This window comes from Pan troglodytes, chromosome 9 (assembly GCF_028858775.2).
Source record: "Pan troglodytes isolate AG18354 chromosome 9, NHGRI_mPanTro3-v2.0_pri, whole genome shotgun sequence".
Classification (NCBI taxonomy): Eukaryota; Metazoa; Chordata; class Mammalia; order Primates; family Hominidae; genus Pan; species Pan troglodytes.
This window is the reverse complement of record NC_072407.2, coordinates 127982406-128002600: the sequence shown is the minus strand read 5'-3', so window position 1 is coordinate 128002600 and position 20195 is coordinate 127982406. Positions and strand designations below refer to the sequence as shown.

Here is a 20195-nt window from a genome sequence, read left to right as displayed (position 1 = left end):
TCAGTTGGAAGTTATTTCTGAAGCTACCATTTACTGAGACCCTACTCTGTGTCAGGTACTGTGCAGAGTACTTGCAGATAATGTGATGCATTATCTCATTTAACTCTTGAAGGGCAGGTATTAATTTCCCATTAAATTTTTTGTTTGTTTTAGATAAGTAGCCTATTTGCATGGTTCAAAAATCAAGACAGTATAAAAAGTTACACTTTTTTTTTTTTTAAGATGGGGTTTCACTGTGTCACCCAGATTGGAGTGCAGTGGCACCATCTCGGCTCACTGCTGCCTTGACCATGTCAGCCTCCCAAGTAGCTGGGGCTATAGGTACACACCACCATGCCTGGCTAATTTTGTATTTTTTGTAGAGATGGGATTTTGCCATGTTTCCCAGGCTGGTCTCAAACTCCTGGGCTCAAGAGATCCACCCTCTTCGGCCTCCCAAAGTGTTAGGATTACAGGCATGCGCCGCTGTGGCCAGCCAAAAGATATAAATTTAAAAGTATCTTATCCACCTTCCACTATAAGTAATCATTTTTAAAGATATTCTTTGAATAGCCGGGTGTGGTAGCGTGTGCCTGTAGTCCCAGCTACTCAGGAGGCTGAGATGGGAGGATCACTTGAACCCAGGAGGTCGAGGCTGCAATGAGCCATGATCATGCCACTGCATTCCAGCCTGGGCAACAGAATGAGACCCTGTCTTCAAAAAAATAAATAAATAAATAAAAGGAAAGAGGTCTTCTTTGGTTCCTTCTAGTGGTTCTTTATGCAAAAAAATCAGTAAATACAAATACATAATCTTATTTTCTACCTCTTAGAAATTAGAGCATAATACTGCCCATAAGATGTCCTGCACCTGCCTCTCTCTTTCTTTCTCTTTTCTTTTCCATTTAACACATATTCTAGAGTACCCTCCACAGTAGTTCCCTGAGAGCTTCCCTTTTCTTTTTTCAGTGGCACAGTATTCCATTGTGTGGATGTAGTTCTTGATGGTGGACGCTTGGATTGTTTCTAATCTGCTATAAACAACAATGCAGTGAATAGATTTTTCATATGAATGCAAGAGTATCCGTAGGACAAATTTCCAGACTGGGACTGCAGGATCAAAGGGTAAAAGCATGCTATATTTTGATAAATATTGTCAAATTTTCTTCCCTGGGGTCATATCATTTTTCATTCCCATCAGCAACCTATGAAAGTGCAACGCACGTTATCACTATTTATAGTTTATATATGAGAAAACCGAGGCACAGAAAATAAAAAAAATTAAGTGGTTAATAACATTCAGGCTGGACCTCAAACTTGTGCCTGGCTGTATTCCTCTCATCTGGTGTTTATCAACTAGTGATTTGCACTGTTACTTGTTTTATATATACATAGGCCTAAACTTTCTAAAGCTTTAGTATAAACTCTTTAGGTTTATAACAAAGAGTTTCTAATAAACAGAGTCTGGTCAATCACAGGTGAGAATGAGGGAAAAGGGAAATAGGATAGAAACAGTTGGGAAACAAACGCAGGCGATGCGTTGTTATGAGGCCATTGCGTTTGATAAGTCACACAAGACCCAGCTGAGCCCTCAGTAGGTGCTTCTGCTTGGCCACGAGGGATGGTTCCAGACAAGTAGTGTGGACAAGCCACGCTTGGAGCAGTCCATGGATAGAGGATGGGAGGAGTTTATCTGTTGCCCTGCTCCCATGCCCTCCTCACATAGGGGAGATAACACACTGCACTTTCTTTCTTTCTTCTTTTTTTTTTTTAAATAGAGATGGGGTTTCTCAATATTGCGCAGGCTGGTCTTGAACTCCTGGGCTCAAGCAATCCACCTACCTTGGCCTTCCACAGCATTAGGATTACAGGCGTGAGCCAAAACGCCTGGCCTCACACTATATGTTTGAGTTGTGTTGCTTAGCCCTCTCAGCAGATCCTGGGGAAGCCAGATTTCAAGCTCTGCAGTGCCTAGAAATGGTGCAAGGGACACAGAGTGGGTCACTGCAGGGTCTTGGAGACAGGTGAGGCTAAGAGAGTCTGATGAGGCCACATAAGATGTTTTTCTTTTTTGAGATAGGGTCTCACTCTGTCATCCAGACTGGAGCATAGAGGCGCGATCTTGGCTCACTGTAACCTCTGTGTCCTGGGCTCAAGCGATCCTCCTACCTCAGCTTCCTGACTAGCTGGTACTACAGGTGCATGCCATTACACCCGGCTAATCTTTTATAATTTTTGTAGAGACAGAGTTTCACCATGTTGTACAGGCTGGTTTTGAACTCCTGGGCTCAAGCAATCCATCTGCTTTGGCCTCTCAAAGTGCCGGGATTACAGTTGTGAGCTACCACACCCAGCCAAGATGTTTTTAATACAGGTATTTCCTTGTAGGTCTTTAATTTTGTGCTTTATACTTAAAAGGTGCTCAACAAAGTTTTTTCTTTTTTTCAGTTTATTTATTGAAACTTTACACATACACTCTTTGGCTGTAGAATTCTAAAATCATATTTTCCAAAATGTTTTTATCCCAAATTGCAGAATGATGATAGCAAAGGAATACATAAGTCATTCAATTTGCTTCTCAATGTGTTAAACCCAGAGAATTATTTGCTCATTTGGTAAACATTACCTCATCCGCTTCTTCACCTTCTTCATCATAAACATCATCATCAACTTCAATAGCTTCTCCAGTAAAGTATGACACTGCTCTTGGGATTATACGCTCACGTAAAAAGTGATCTATTTTGAAGTCTGTGCAAGGATTTCAGCATCATCATCCAGATCTCCACTCTCAGGAACTTCAGGAGGGGCAAACAAATTAAAGAAAGAGTCATTGGAAACTGTGTTAGTCACAGTATGAACTGTTCCACTTCCCTTGTGTTTCTGCTTCTTCTTAATGGCTTTCAAAGTGACATTCTTTCCTTTTTTCCAATCTATCTGGCACCCTGTGCAACGCATAATTTCTGGTCCATCAAAAGAAAAGGGATCAGAATCATCTGGTTCTGACCTCATCCTGTATGTCTTTGACAGCATTTCATTTGTAAAATATTCATTGGGTTCAAAGTGAAATTCTAAGACAAAATTCATAGGCTGGTCAGCATCTGAGAGCTTCACTTTAGTATCTTTCAAGTGTTTCAGAATAGGTTCATCATGTTGTTGAACCATATCACTGAACAAGTCAACATTCTCAGAAACAGTTAACCAAAATTCAGGAATTTCTTTGGGGTCTTCTTTTTCTTCATCCTTTTTCTCATCTTCGATCTTGGCCTTTTCTTTCAACTCCTCTGAAATCTCATCTTCTTTATCTGGTTACCATTCACATTCTTCTTCTGTGGGTTCATAAATTTCATTAATAATCTCAAATCGCTTATCAAATAGAGGCTGATAGAGAACAGCATATTCCTTTCAAGATCGTGAACTTCCTCATAGGATTTGGTTTCTATCTGTGCACATTTAATTTAACTTGCAGGTTTTTGAGAGCATTCACTCGTCTTTTAACTACCCTAGGCAGGCTTTCAATGTATCCTGTTGGTGTTTCTGCCAGAACATCAAGTCTTTCTTGAAGGACTGCAAGAATCTGAGGACTTTGCATTATCTGAACAGTTAGCTGACGTGCTTTGATTTTTGTTTCTTCACCAGTTTCTTCTTCATGTACTTCTTCAACATCATCCAAATCTCGATCAAGTTCAGATTGTCAGTGTCTGCCATGTTATAAGAACTCCAAATATCGGCGGCTGGTATGGGAAGCCAGGAGGCCTGAGCTGCGCAGGCAGTGACTCAGGGCGGCAGTGGCGGCAGGAGGAGCAGGAGGCGGCACTGCGAGCAAATGGTGCTAAAAAAGAACAGATCAATTTAACTGATCAATTTATTTGAAGTGATATTAATAAAAATACTTCCCATTATTGTAGGGAGACATTAATGTGTAATAATTAAGAGTCCAGCCTCTAGACACAGATTACCTGAGTTTTAATATGAGCTCTGACACTGACTAGCTGTGTGACTATAGTCAAGGCACTTCATGTCTCAGTTTTCTCATTTGTAATATGGGACTAATGCTTAAAATAATACTTGGCACACAGAAGGAACTATGTAAGCATTAACTATTATTATTATAAATAGCTTTTATTTATGTTAAAAACACTTTTATCCAGTGTTTGCTACTTGCCAATCACTGTATTAAGTGCTTTGTGTGTATCATCTCAATTAATCCTCCTAGAAAACCACTGAAGTAGGTCCTATTAACAACTCTATATGAGGTATTATTACTCTTTACAAATGATGAAGTCATTTACTACTTTACAAATGATGAAATCAAGACTCCAAGAGTTTAAGTTATTTGACCAAGATCAAATAAGGTACAGTCAGAATGTGATACAAGTTTATGGACTCTAGTTATTCTATTATGTTATTCTTGGAGAACCATTTTTGTTTTTGTTTTTGAGACGGCGTCTCGCTCTGTCACCCAGGCTGGAGTGCAGTGATGGGATCTCGGCTTACTGCAAGCTCCGCCTCCTGGGTTCATGCCATTCTCCTGCCTCAGCCTCCCGAGTAGCTGGGACTATAGGCACCCACCATCACGCCTGGCTGATTGTTTGTATTTTTAGTACAGACGGGGTTTCACCATGTCAGCCAGGATGGTCTTGATCTCCTGACCTCATGATCTGCCTGCCTCGGCCTCTCAAAGTGCTGGGATTACAGGTGTGAGCCATCGCGCCCGGCCTTGGAGTACCAATTTTAACATGTATTGAGTATTATAAAAGCACCCACTTCAGGCCTGGAATGTATTAAATGTCACTTAGTATCTAACAACCTTCCCACTTCATCCCTGAGGACTTGAGTACTTGGCTCATGGTATTTCATTTATCAGCCTCTCAGTTCCTTCAATATGTCCCCTGATGGCATAAATCATCCACATCGTCCACCAGCACCGGTAAACATACTAGATCTAATCATTACCTGGAACTGTTCTACTTCTGAAATGGTAAACTCTGGTTATTACCAAAGACTTCTTGGTTCTTTCTTACTCAATCCTGTAACAACAGCTCTTTAATCTCATACATATCTCCTTTTCTTTAATTTGTAATTTTTCCAGTCTATTATTCTTCTCAAACCTCTTACACCTTTTCCACTGCCTGGATTCTATGATTGCTGTTTTAAAAATTTTCTTACCAATACCATGTGTTATTTTCCTTCTTGTACAACTTCCAGAAAAACTTCAAAATTGGGTTGGTGCTATGCTTTTCCCCTTCTACCTGACTGATTAAATTTTGATGGAGAAAACCACATAATCATGCAAGCTCCATCACCATACATTAATGGTCTCCAACCGCAGCCAGGCCCTCAGCATCACTTATCAATTCTCTGATTGATTTTCTACTTTCATTTTTCAACTCTCATTTTTCCTAATGACTATTCCAAACCTTCACCACCTTCTTCAAGCATCCTTTTCAAGTCCCATACCTTGAGTTCAGTAAACAGCCTTTGCTCCAAATTCATCAAGATAATTGGGGGCTTTAGTTATTGGAGTTTTAGAGATCCATCCTTGGCTACAACTTTCTGGTTCCATATTATTCCTGAGAGATCGCTTCCACTTTAATGGTATAAACACTACTTTATGCTGATGACGTTTAAATCCGTATTTCCACTTGGAGTTCTCTACATAGTGGACATCTGTGGTTGGAGGCCCCATAGTGTCTTGGTCTGTTTCTGCTGCTATAACAAAATGCCTTAGATTGGGCACTCTTTAAGCAACAGAAATTTATTTCTCATAGTTATGGAGGTTGGGAAATCCAAGATCAAGGTGCCTGCAGATTCAGGGTCTGGTAAGTGCCTGCTCCTTACAGATGATGACCTCTCTGTGTCATCCCTTCTTCTGAAGGGACAGAAGGGGCTAGCTAGCTCTTTGAAGCCCTTTTATAAGGTCATGAATCTTGCTCATGAGGGTGGTCCTCATGACTTAGTCAGCTTCTAAAGTCTCCACCTCTTAATACTATCACCTCTTAATACTATACTGACCTTGTGTTCACACAGCTCCCTGTTCATTGCACTGAAGATGTCTCCTTGTACTTACCCACGTGTGTGTCTGTATCACAGTTAGACTGTGAGCTCTTTGAAGCTTGGGACTGCACATTGTTTCTTAATGTTGAACAAATGGATGAATGATTCATTAATGAAAAACTGTTTTACACCTGAAATGATTTCTCTGCTTTACAGAAAAAGGGGGAGAGGAAGTAATTAATATCAACAAATATTGTGATTTTTTTCTTAGTCTGACTATGAGTAACAGTAGGCATAGTGAATTCAAATGGCACTGTGAGATCTGGAGGTGCGCAAAGTGTATTATGTCCCAGGAGAAGAACCTGGAATTCTCTGTAGCCACAATAAATTTGCAAGACTTCTATTACATACACACAAAACTCTCATTTCAGTTAAATCCTCTATACAAAGTCTTACTTGCCGAATGAAAAATCGTTTACCATAGCTTGTTAATAACGTATAGATTCTTGGTCTCCATAAGTGAACAATGGAACAGTGGAGGACAAACTAGAGTTAAGAGTTTTTTTCCGACTGGTTGGGGTGGCTCACGCCTGTAATCCCAGCACTTTGGGAGGCCAAGGCGGGAGAATCATCTGAGGTCAGGAGTTCAAGACCAGCCTGGCCAACATGGCAAAACCCCGTTTCTACTGAAAATACAAAAATTAGCCGGGTGTGGTGGCATGTGCTGTAATCCCAGCTACTTGGGAGGTTGAGGCAGGAGAATCGCTTGCACTCGGGAGGCGGAGGTTGCAGTGAGCCAAGATCGCGCCATTGCACTCCAGCCTGGGCAACAAGAGCACCCCAGCCTGGGCGACAGAGTGAGACTCCGTCTTAAAAAAAAAGTTGTGTTTTTTTTTTTTCCCTCCTGTACTGACTTTCTTTCCAGGGGCTTTACAAAAACCCTGAATCTAGCTAATGCAGAAAGCTAACCTGCTTGAACAATACCACACTTTCAAAGCATTTCTTTTTAAAATTCACGTAAGAAGGTAAGGGAGGACTGGCATATTTCTCCTGAAGTTCAGTACTGAGTATTTATAAACTTAACTATTATTAGGGCTCCTTTTGTAGTTAAGCTAATAGTAAGTAATGATGATGGGGAAAAAAGAGCTAACTGCTAATAATAACAATTTATAAAGAAGTTACAGTCCTTGAATGCCCACTGAGTGGCAGGTGCTTTTCACAAAGTATCGTATTTATGCTTCACAGCAACATTTTGAATAGAAATTTATTTTTCTTTTTTCTGTTTGAACAACTGAAGTTCATTGAGTTCAGATAACTTGGGGCAGGTCCAACGGACGAGTTGGAAAGACTCTGGGGCCAAAGGCCACCAGGACACACCACGCCTCTCCTAGCCCCTGAGTTTTGCTACCTGCTTGCGTGTATGTGCAGGCAGGGCGGGTGGGTGGTGGTGGGGGAATCAGATGAAGCTGCCTAAGGAACTAAACATGGAAAGTGGTGGAAAGGAGAAGGAGGTATAAGCGGTGGGCCGCCGGAACCCTAACAGAGACCAGGCAAGAACCGGGAGAAGGGATGCACCCGTTGGCGGCTCAGAGAACTTAGGTAGAGGCGAGGGGCGGGGCGGGGCGGAGCGAGGGGCGGGGCCGGAGCGAGGCTAGGGCGGGGCCTCGGGGGACAGAGTCGACCATTTGGAGACCTGCCAGAAGAGCCGCCTCTCCAAGGGAATGAAAGGTGAGGGGAGCGTGAGTGCAGGCATGATGGGAATCTCCGTGACTTGGTAAGGCAACTCATCCTTACCTGTCCTAAACCCAAGAAGAGCCTCTTCTATGCTCCTCTGGGGTATCTCTCTTGCAGAGTAGGCAGGTCAATGACGAGGAGAGGGTCCTGCCCAGAGCGTGCCCCCCTCCGTCACTTGGTACGTCCCGTGCCCCCGCCGCTGATCTGGCAGGCTGCGCGCGCACCCTCCGGCTGGGTGCGGGCCGGCGGGGCGCGGCGGCCTCTACGGCCCGCCTCCGTCAGTCTTTCCCCGGTCCCTCCTCCCGCTGCTCGCGTGCTCCGGGCCGGCCCAGCACCCGCCGAGTTACGTGCCCGCGCTCCCCGGCGGGGAGGAGCGCAGCCGCGGGGGCGCGCCCCGGTGACTCCGCCCCCCAGCTCCCCTCCCCTGAGCCCGGGAGCCCGGCTCGCGCGGCTAGGTGCGAGGAGACCCGGGACCCCACGCACGCCCGCCCGCCCTGCCCAGCGCCCCCGCCCCGGCGTGCGAGGCGTCGTTCCCTCCTCTGCCCTGCGCGGTGCATGGAGGGGCCCGTTCGGATCGCAGCCGCCGCCACCGTAGCCGCCGTCGCGCGCGCGCGGTGGGATGACCTGGGGGTGGCTTTCCGAGCCGGTTGCAGCGCAGGAGGTCTGGAGGCTTAGCCAGCCCCGCGGAGAGGTGCGGGGGCGGGGGTCCCGCCGCAGGGTCGGATGGAGGGGTGGCGCGCGGGCACTGGGCTTGGGGGGCCTTGGCTTAGGGGACGGGAGGTCCCGGGGACGGGCGGGCCGGCGTTCCCCGGAGGGCGTGGGGGTCCAGGGCTGCGTGCGGGGTCTGGATGCTGATGCCTGCCCGGCGGGGAGCCCCGGCGTTCCGCGTCCTCGGGGGCTCGGAGGCACCTCGCGGGAGGAGGCGGGGTGAGGTGTCAGTGACAAGACGAAACCTCTTCTTGACGATGGTCCTCGGGGGCAGGTGAGATGCCGCAGAGCGGGGAGCTAGGGCGCCCGCGCGTTTTCCCAAGGGAGCCGGGTCCCTGGCCTCTCAATCTCCATCCCTGCAGAGCGCCCGCGAGAGACAGTGATTTATGTGTAGGGAGAAGCAAGAGAAGTTTCCTGCACAATGTATCTTTCTCTGCCTTCACAAGACTCAGTGACTTCCCAGCCCCAGGGAGTGTATTTTTCCTTCTCCTCTGTGAAGCCTTCTGTGGACTGCATTATCATTTGCTAAATACATTACAGCTCGCTATTTATTTCTGTCGGCAGCTTCCGGACCTTTGTTGCTTTCTCTCCACATCTAGGAATTTCAGCAATAAATCACTGAGGGGGATAGATAGACTCTCTTGCCCTTCCCTTCATTGTTCTCCCGAACCCCACCAAATCAGGTGGAAGGCTCTCCAAAAGGAGCTGTTTCCAGAATGCCTGCCCTTCCTCATCAGGACGACAGAGGGTGGCAGGTGCTTTAAGGGCAGACTGCTTTCCAGTGGGAATCCAGAATTTAGAGAACCTCATCAACAGAAAGTCAGCCTTTGTGTCCCAAACCAGACACCTTGAAAAACAGGAGGTTGGACTAAAAGCTCACATGAGATTTATTTTCAGGCCTATGCTAGTAAAGATGAAAGACGCCAAGTCAGTGAATTCTGATTCCTTTCGGCGCTGATAACATAACCCTCAGATTCCCAACTGACACTTGGCATACCTAGTGGACAGTGTCTCCAAGGAGAGGAAGGTGAGGAGGGTGTTAGAAAATGAAATGAGTTTATTGTCAGCATAATTCTAAACATTCTATGACATTTTATAGTTCTCCCCCACCCTCAGTCTATTTTTAGCTGAAAATTTGGGGATAGTTCAACTTTTAAGATAAGATGAAAGAAAACCTTCAAAAAATTTTCTGGAAATTTTAAATTAGTGCTTAACTAGAAAGCATTCTTCGGAACCCGAGAAGCACCAAATACTGCAGTCTCTGTTATGCACATGTTGGAATGAACTGCCTCATACTTGAAGTTATATGAGAAGGATGGAGAAAACCTGTTTCATTTTGTAAAGACGTGCCCTGGGTGTGTGTTTGGCAGTGTGTAGAACAGAAACATTTATATTTCTATTAAGAAACACACAAATGTATATTGTTTAACTTTCATGCAAAAACTTCCCAGTGTTTGGGAAATCTGTCTTTGTTTGAATAGTTTAGTCAGCCAGGAGAATCAGTTACTAGAGGTACTGTGCTGTTGTTTGTGTAATAACTCACTTGGGATGCTTTGATTGATTGCCATGGTTCTCATCAGCCTCCTCTTCTGTGCAAAGTACTTAAACAGCTCTGACTCTCAAGCCTTCGAGTACAAAGAACCCTTAGGACTTGGATACTGATCTAGCTTGTGTAGCTTGGCTTCTAAATCTAGCTTACGCCTTGCTTTCTTTGCAGGTGGTTTGACTTTGCAGGAAAAGAATTAAGTTCACTTTAAGATAGGACTTACTCCTCCAGATCGTCAGGGTATATACAGCTGAAGGCAGTAGGTAGGAATAGGAACTAATGTCCTAGGGCTTTGTTCTAAAGAGAGCAGGTAAAAATTTGTTGACTATTTCTTGGGCTTTCTTCTTATTTTCCCACTTTGCCCATCTGCCTTCATGACTTTGTAGACAATTTCATGTATGGTTTTGTCGAAATGTAAGTTGAAGTAAAATTTTCCTTCTGTAGAATTTTTTTTTTTTTCACGAACGTTTAGACTAAAAATGGGTGATTGTTTCTAAGTTAAATGCTAGGGAAATGATTTCAGGAATTAAATATTATCGTAGTAAAAATCAGGGAAGGGTTAGAAAATAAATAATGAATTGAAAAATGTGTTGCTTTAACGTGTAATGATATGAGCCAGCGCCTTGTGATCAGCTATGGCATGATGTAGAAGTATGGGTAAGACAATACAGTGGAGCTGCAGATGAGCTGCATACGTGGTAGCCCCCCTTTAAGTAAATGAACTTAATACAAACTAATTAGATTAGAAACAGAATTTGGAGTATGGTTGCCAAATATTTTGATTTGAAGGACTTGCTTTTTTACAGTATTTTTTAATGGGGAATTTTTTCAAGAAATTTCGTGAACTTGAATTCGAGAATGTTTTATTTTTACTTAAATTTTTATATTGTATGTAATCATTCCATGTGATAAGCTTTGGTTGTGTATTTGGCACTAACTCACTTTCAGCAGCACAGGGGAGGGCTTTACTTGATTCTTTCTTGTTAAAAATAAGGGATGGTGTATGGAATATTCTTAATGTCACTTGAAAAATATTGGATTACAATTAAATGAAAAACTGGTTTCTTGGCTTTTTTTTTTTTTAATCCTTCAAGTTTTCCCTCATTGTTTGTGCTCTTTCCCCCATTGTCAGGCTTAAAACATACAGTATCATTGTCATCTGTCTCCTGAATAATGGTCCTGAGGTGATATTATTAATGTGGCTTTTTAAAATCAAGCTAATTATACTTGCCTAAAAGAGCCACATGTGTGTGATTCTAGCTGCCTGGTGCCTTTTGAGAGCCCTGGAGACAAGCTAGTGAATAGAGCTGAAAATTCATTCTGTATTTGATTAAATGGAACAGACTCGCTGCTCCTTACCCCAGCGGGGGCTATGAGATCTCTTGATCCCCGAAGCGGCTCCAAGACCCTGGGAATTCCATTAGCGAGCACCTGAGGAATTTCTGCCCTGCAGTGCCTTTTTTGTATGTGTGTATGTGTGTGTGTGCAGAGGGAGTGGAGCAGAGCGGGGATTGGGGGGATGCGGGCAGGGGGGGTTGAGGGGGTGGAGGGAAGGCTACATTAGAAGACTCCATATGTTGGCAGATCTAAAATCAAGGCATGACTTAACAGCTTATCTTGTAAGAGAAAAGCCCAACCCAAAGGCAGATTGCTAGTCCGGACTTTATTACAAGCAGGACTACAGTGATGTGTTTTTCGCACTGAAGTGAACTCCGGTGTAAGTACAGAAAGTGGCTTCTCTGCTTTCCCTCCGAAGCACAAGCATATACACGTTGCAGACTTGGTAAGTTTTCTTTGAATGATCTTTTGATAAATATGTAAAATTATCTTACTGTTTGGTCTTGCCTGTAAAGGCTGATGTATCGTTTTAATAACTTTCAAACTGAGAGCAAAATCAGACTTCATGTGAAACAAATGGTTTTGCAGTGATGAAATGCTTGTTTTAATAGGCATATTTTAGTTTACTCTTGATAGAATTTGATTGTTTCTGTTACATTATTATTATTATAGAATTCTAATTTAGATTATGTCTTTTCTGTTGTCTTTTTTAAGAACTGTATCATTTCTAGTGTTTCTGAGGCATTACTTTGCAGACTTGCTAGCAGCGCCAAGTAAATGAAAATCTATCTGCCAAAAACATTCTGTAAAGTCTTTGGAGCAAAGTTTTTGAGAAACATTAGTGTGTCTTCCTTCCCAAGTCCCTTTTCCCCTGCCTCAAATAATGTTTGGGCACAAACTTTTTTTCAGAATATTAGCCCAGTTTGTTTCTTGTGTACTTTTCAAGGAAGACCAGTTCTGAATGGTGGATGGTGTAGTTAATTGGTTTTCATCTACCAAGAATGTGAATTCCAATGCCCCTGGTTTTCAGCTAATGCAGAATGCAGTAGCATATTTGATGGTTCATTTGATATATTTTGTTTCCAAGTAAAGTCGTGTTGTAAATAGTGCACAGTCTTTTCCGTCCTACTCCCATGTAGCCCTCTACCAAGTTCTCCTCACAATACAGTGTGTTCAGAAAATAAAGAAGCCTTTTTGAAGATATGTTTAGCTTTTTTCCACCTTAATCCTGGGCATTTCTCCTACTACTATGGCCAGATTGAAAGGACCCTTGAATGAATTGGAGTAAACACTGCAGTTTGTGCCTATCCGCATTCACAGCTGTTTAGTCGCTTTGCTGTGTGGTATATTTTGATGGCCAGAGAGAATAAAAAAACTAGCCCAAAGAACATTTTGTTCTGCTGTATATCTGTTGGAATGTGAGTAGGGACTCCAGTGCTTAAGAGCCACTGATGTGCCTTTCATCTTACTCGAGAAAAAATATATGGGTTATATTACTGAACTGAGCTTACATATTTTGTTTATGTTTTGTTACTTGGAACTGTGAGGCCAATTTTATTTTTATATTACCCTGATACAAACAGAGAATTTGGACGCTGACATAGAGCTTGCTTTTCAGCTATTCTTGTTCTAGACCAGCTCACTTCTTGTTATTTATGTGAGCCTGGGCAATGATCTTGACTTAAGCCTTGGGGGTCTTTATCTGTAAAATGGGTATAATAACAGAAATTATGTCTTACCACTGTTGTGGGATTAAATGAGATAATGAAAGTCAAGCACTTGGCATATAGTAAAACCTCTGTAAATGTTAGCTGCTGTTATTTTTATTAACTCCTCCTGTATACGTAAGTGTACATGTATTTCTCAGAAGCTAGTAATAGTGCGGGCACGTGAAACAATACAGCTTTCTTAAATTTGCAGCTGAAACTTAGAAGGCACTTGGACATTGTGTGTAATTTTTTTCCAGTTGAGGTGTAACATAGTAATATCACAAGTGTACAGCTAATGTATACTAAGTGAACAGCTAGATGAATTGTTACATATGCACATGTCTGTGGTAACCAGTACCCAGATGGAGATATAGAACATTTCCTTGGCCTTAGAAAGCTCCCTGGTGCCCATCCCAGGCAGCCCTCCCTCTTGCTAGCAGGCAGCAGCTATTCTGAAGAGTTGGAATAGATGAGTTTTGCCTGTTCGTGAACCGTATGAACATGGACTCCTACAGTATGTAGTCTTATGTTGGAGTTCTTGCACTGCTCAATAATGAGCATTGTAATAGACATAAGCCTGTGAGATTTATTCATGTTATTGAATAACATTTATTTATGTATACAGTACTAATTCATGCTTTGTAAATTGTTGTAGAGTCTTTTGTGCGGTTTGAAATTCATAATAATTCATTTTATTGGCACATTGGATACACAGTCTTTGGGGGAAAAAAGAAAATAACACTTCTTCCTACATTACTAGAAAATCAGATCCCAATGGCTATCTTAGGAAAACAACCATGACCTCATTTTTATTCACAGAACTGGGTTTATTCACTACTTGAAGGTATAATTACCTTCAGTTACAATTCCATAAACCAAATACTTTGAAAACTGTATTCATTTTTATGTGTGTGTTTTTAGGAGGGAGCCTCAAAATAGGGGAAAAGGACCATCTAAGGTAGCTTATATCCTTCATGCTTAGGACTAAATGCCGTAATCAACACTTAGCGTTGTACAGAAGTAACCACCAGTCCAGCATTAGTATAATATTCTTTGAGTTTAAAATGAAACAGTACAACGCTTTTCTGAAGAAAAAAGAAAAGTCCACCATAAAAGGAAGAAAGTGGAGCTAGGATGTTATACTGCAGGAAGATTTTGAGGAACAGGACCAAGCACTTATATCAGGAAGAAGAGTTTTGGCCACTAACCTATTAACAACTGTGGTCAGGCTATGCCTATACATTCAGAATTTGTTTGTATTGTTGAAATTCTCTAATATGCTAAATAAAATTTATTTCACAGACAGACAAGATGATTCAGTAGATGAAATCAGAAGGGTTTTTGTTTGTTTGTTTTAAATTTTGGAAGGGACTTTGGCTGCGGTTAATAGCTTGTATTTCTGCTATTGGAAATGTTGATTAAGGATTTTGTGGGTGTTCTGCTTGAATACTAGCCATTTTTCTCTCAGGAGACATTGTAGTTTTCAACATTTATAATTTTATTAAATCTGACTATTCATAGCTCTTGACACAAGGCCATTCTTCACATACAGCCATATGCAGGATGGGTTCCTCTGGACTGGAGAAGGGCAAATTGTCCCCTTTTCTTCCTAAATCAGACCGTCCGTGGTCAGGATTTCATTGGGGGTTGGGAGCGTTGAAATAGTGATACATGATTCATCTTTTGATCTATAGGCGTCCTCAAAGATGCAGATTATGTTTCAGAAGAAAGAAGAACTATCCAACAAATAGAGCTGCCTCATGTGAAGCAGTGCTGTTTGGAAGGGGCATGGACTCCTGATTCCTGGAAGTGTTGTAATGGCATTTGCAAAGGCTGCTGTGGGAAGAATCTCTTCCTTGGGTGCGACATTGAACCAAATAACCTTTAAGGCATTTGTAGGACTGAGGTTCCATGAAATAGGCTTTTATGGTGTGCCTAGGCTACATACCCACCACGTACATGATTTTGGAGGTAGGAAATATGTTAAAAGTTACAAACAGCCACTGGATAAATACATTTTTTAAACCAGCTCCAGTTTAAAGTTGGAGATTGCCTCAGCTTGCTGGCTCTTTTCACTTTAAATGTAATCCTTAGTTTATCACTAACAAGTAAATGTCAGATATTCTTTCTTCCTTACTTAAATAGGGACTTTTTCAATATTCTAAGTGTATTGGTATCAGAAATGATAATACTTAAAAGTGTATAGCATGTACTCCCTTTTTATGTAGGTACACATCTGAAGCCATTTGTTGGCCCAGTTATTTATTCCTACAACAAATTATATGTAAACATTAATAAATGTCCCTCTTGTCCCTCCTCCACTGCAACTTTTCTAAACTTGAGTTACAAGAGAGATAAATAACTCATATAGGAGGAGAAAGGCCGATATCAGCGACGTATCCAAGTATCAAAACCATGTTCAAGATATTTTCTGGGATCCATAGATATTTAACCATGTACACATCTTGTATCTGTAAATATAGTACTTTATGTTAATCATTGATATTTAAAATGATGGAAGGAAATGTGGGATCCTGAATCACCAAAATAATATTTTCTCCATTTTATAAAACAGAAAAGTATATTGAGTTTTTACTGTTTTATATTTATGTATGCCCATCCATACCAATTCCATCCTCCCTGTAGCTTAGAAGTGGGCCTTCTTATCTCTTGTCTGTTACCATTACCTTACCCCTCCATCCTCCTTCTCAAACTTTGGGAGAGGGACAGAGGAGATTCAGCATGTGAGATGAAAAAAATGCCTTTGCAACTCCTGCTTAAACTGCTACTGACTCATCCCCTTGTCTTCAGTTTTGGTTTGCCCCCTTCCAGATCATTGATTTTTCTTACATTTTGCCTGAGTAATGATCTTTCTGAAATGTAAATATGTGATCACGTGACTGCTTTCATTAAAATCCTTTAAAGTCCCTGAATTGCTCACTTATTGAAGCCCAGGTCTTTAATTGGATATACAGGGTTATATGCCTACTGGAAGCTTCTGCCATCCCGGCTACTTTGCCTTCCATGAATATACCATGCTTTCTCGCAGGCTGGAAACGCATCTCTCCTGGCACTGATACGGTATCATAATTGCATACGTGTCGGTCTCCGCTTTATTCCTTAAGGACAATGTGATTTTCCCCTATGTACCATTGGCCCACCCACCCCTTTCTTTGCACTCTGCTGAACAAGTACTAAACACTCAGATATCCTGGATGGCATTAATGTGCATTTGAATTTCTGGGTGAGCGAGTGTGTTCAACTGCATATTCTGATTCAGTAGGTCTGGGATGGGGCCCAATATTCTTCCTTTCTAACAAGTTTCCAGATAATACTGATGAGCTGGGTAGAGCACACTGAGTAGAAAGATGCTGAACCATCTTCTCTAGATCCATGAATGATTTCAACACACGATTTTGCTCGTAAAAATTCAGTGACATCAATGACTCTCAAGTTCAGGGAGTGATACCACAGCTTCAAGTAATGAAGATAAACGAAAGCTTTAGATAAAGAAAAAAACAGTTACATATTGAAGATGCTGGGACGTGCATTATCACGCTATGACTGGAATCCTTGTCAAATATTTTGAATATTTAACAATTTTATATATTTGTATATAGTAGTTCTGTGCAACATTATTCAGTGCCCAGAGAGCTGATGTCATGTTTTGTCTTTTTGTATTTTGCAGGGGTTCTCCTGGGTATATAGGTACTAAAAAATATATTCAGGATTGTGTGTCTTGCCAGGGAAATTTCTGACAGTTACTGGCTTTTTACAGTATCAGAATAAAAGTAATTAGAATTCTTTATTTTACTATAGTTTGGTATCTGTTCAGTGAGTAATTGTACACACTGCCTGGTTAGAGGTAAAATTGGCAAGGGGAACGAATGTTTAATGGATAAAATACTGCTTTTATCAGGCCATGAAATTATTGTAGTGACATCAGAACTTGGCAGTCTCTTATTCCAATAAAAAGAAAAATAGCATTGCAAGCTGGGGATAAGACATTTTCCCTGCCCATTTAATTTGGCTTCTTTTCATGATTTTGGCCTTAGGGTGTGGGTATAACAAAACAACAACACAGTGAATAACAGGCAGTAACAATTAGGGAGTGAGCGTGGTTTCAGCTGGAATGGACATAGGGTTTATCAGTAACCTCTGTTTCCGTCATTCTAACTGTCCCTCTCCTGTTGGTGACTATGAGAGTATGAGAGTGGGTATGGGGAATCCTCGTTTATAAAATGGGGTTAAACCTCACTATTTGGCTCGATATTACATAGCTTGCAATGTATTGAAAACATCTGATACTGGCTCATAAAATGATCATGTGGCTGAATGTCTGAATGTGATTATGTATGTGACAGTACAGTTTTGCAGGAAAGGTGCCATTTATCCCTCTGTGTAAAAACACCAGTCAAATAGTATCAGATGACCGATCAGAGCGGTTGGATTTGATTTAGTGTTTCCTCCTTCCCATTTCATCCTATGCACTCTCACTGTGCAATTAGATTTCTAGATGTGGCCATGATATAACGACAGCTCATTATCAGGATTTCGGTTTGGTGTCCTAGCATCCGAGCAGTAGTTCCAGTAAACCTTGGGACTACTAAATCTGGAGGAGGTATTTTTATAGTTCTTAATAGATTACTAAACTCCTGAGTAGGGCCACATTAGAGTCTTAACTGCTAGGTTGTACCCATGATTTACCTCCTGGGTGCATCTTACTGTGTGATCGCCTTTTTAAATGGGGTCATTTTATTGTTTCTTCCATTAAATCTTGGATGTTCATCCAAAAGGAAATGGCAGGTTTTCTTCTACAGTAATAAGAATTATAGTGAGGTTCTGCTGAGTTGGTTCTGGTGGGTGAAAGCATATTTTAAACCTAATTGTGAATACAGTCGTCCTTCAATATCCATGGGGGATCCATTCCAGGACATGACACCCCCTATTGCCTGTGGCTATCCAAATTCTTAGATGCTGAAGTTCCCTGTATTTGCATATAACTTATGCACATCTTCCTGTTTAAATCATCTCTAGATTACTTATAATACCTAACACAGTTTAAATGCTATGTAAATAGCTGTTATACTGTATATTTTTAAAATTTTTTTTTTTTTTTTGAGATGGAGTCTTGTTCTGTTGCCCAGGCTGGAGTGCAGTGGTGTGATCTTGGCTCACTGCAACCTCCGCCTCCCAGGTTCAAGCAGTTCTCCTGCCTCAGCCTCCCAAGTAGCTGGGATTACAAGCACCTGCCACCATGCCTGGCTAATTTTTGTAGTTTTAGTAGGGACAAGGTTTCGCCATGTTGGCCAGGCTGGTCTTGAACTCCTAACCTCAAGTGATCCACCCACCTTGTCCTCCCAAAGTGCTGGGATTACAGGCGTGAGCCACCATGCGTGGCCTGTATTATTTTTTATTTTTATTTTCCAAATATTTTTGGTCTGTAGTTGGTTGAATCCGTGGATGAGGAACTGTGGATACCAAATGTCGAGTGTGTATACCTCTACTTAACATATTTTCAAGTCATGTTATAATTTGATTAGAATTGTTCTCATCTCTAAATCAGTAGTTTGATTTCTGTTTATTGAAAATTAGGCATACTTTCTTTTTTGTAGTATGAGTCCTTTTTAAGGTTACAATAAAAATAAATAGATCAGATTTCTACCCTGAGTTCCCAATTCCAAGCTCTAGTCACCATGTTTTAAATTATTTTATATTTTGGTTGGGTTTCTCTCTTAAAAGAAATTGCAGTAATCATGTTTTGACTGTATATAGGTCTTTTGTATAATTTTCATAATACATTTAGAGCTAAAGTTTGTTTTGTTTTGTTTTGTTTTAATCCCATGGCTAACTAAAGCCAATTTTGAGTCATTATGAGATTGACTGTTAACTGTGGTCTCCTATTAGGCTAGCAAACACAATTGATGTTATTTGTTATTTCTTTTGTGTTTGAGGATGCATTTTAAAAGAGCTATTGTTGGCCAGGTGCGGTGGTTCATGCCTGTAATCCCAGAACTTTGGGAGGCTGAGGCGGGTGGATCACCTGAGGTCAGGAGTTCGAGACCAGCCTGGCCAACATCGTGAAACCCTGTCTCTACTAAAAATACAAAAAATTAGCTGGGCGTGGTGGTGGGTGCCTGTAATCCCAGCTACTCGGGAGGCTGAGGCAGCAGAATCGCTTGAACTCGGGAGGCAGAGGTTGCAGGGAGCCAAGATTGCACCATTGCACTCCAGCCTGAGCAACAAGAGCGAGACTCTGTCTGGAAAAAAAAGAAAAAAAGAAAAAAATAGCTACTGTTATAGCGATTAGGTCTTACAATAATTTCGCATTTGTTATTATGACAGCAGGTGCAGTGGGGGTTTTAATTATACAATACAGCTTGTGCAGAGATTTCATATCAATATTTTGTGGTATCAGATAAACGTTAGCTCAGGGTTTGGACTGCATGCATCTTAGTAATGTTAATAGGAGTCTTGTAGCTAACTCCCAAAGTGGATTTCTAAATGTGAACCTTGGTAAATCCAGGCTAATGCATTCCACCCCCCTTGAAAGTAATATCCAAAATTATCTTAAAGAAAACACTATCTGTGTTTTACTTGTTATTTTAGGGTGTGTCTTCCCAGATAGGTAGATTGTTAGGGAAAAGATAAGGAAGTGATTACCCTTATAAAGTAGAAACTATAACACTTGGTTAGATTCACGTTTCCTTAGCTGTACGTGAATACAGGACACTTAATTCATTGTGATTACAGGTGTCAGCTGGCCATGGAATCAGAGCAGCAGCCACCACATCTCAAATGCTACAGGCCTTTAACAACCAAGAATGAGAAACTGATTTTTGAGTTTTTCATTTGTGCAATTAAGGATTTTTTTTCCTTCATGTTGAAACATGAGTTTTCTGGAAAAAAAAAATTTACATCGAGTAGGCGAAGTCCCCATTTGCTTGTAAAGGTTCTTTCTCATTCACTGAGAAATACTAGTGTCTTTTTCTGATTCACCTAGAGTGAGTGTATGCTGCACGTGTACTTGGGCAATTTAACAGTAATACGGTGTCAGAGGAGTGAAGTATTGCTTTCTGCAGAGCCAGGCCCTCGTCTGTGTGTGTGCCCTGCAGACTATAAGAATGGAGGCTCCAGGGGATTGGGAAAGAAAAGTCCTGACCCAGGCTGTGCGTGGCATGCACAGA

General features: G+C 41.6%; 1 protein-coding gene and 1 pseudogene across 7 annotated transcripts in view; one reads left to right on the top strand and one right to left on the bottom strand.

Moving 5' to 3' along the window:
* Positions 1–2463: 2463 nt before the first annotated feature.
* On the bottom strand, positions 2464–3645 carry LOC100615116 (nucleosome assembly protein 1-like 1; annotated as a pseudogene).
* A 4461-nt stretch (positions 3646–8106) lies between these two features.
* CDON (cell adhesion associated, oncogene regulated) overlaps positions 8107–20195 on the top strand; it is a 104774-nt gene continuing 92685 nt past the window's right edge. For 3 of the 7 annotated variants that reach the window (XM_016922249.4, XM_054661702.2, XM_016922253.4), the window contains exon 1: positions 8140–8398. The gene's annotated coding sequence lies outside the window, so the exon portion shown is untranslated. Of the gene's footprint in view, positions 8399–8664; positions 8690–9422; positions 9443–11654; positions 11745–20195 lie in introns of those variants that run through there. The other 4 variants (XM_009424449.5, XM_054661701.2, XM_063783487.1 and 1 more) reach the window with 4 other exon arrangements.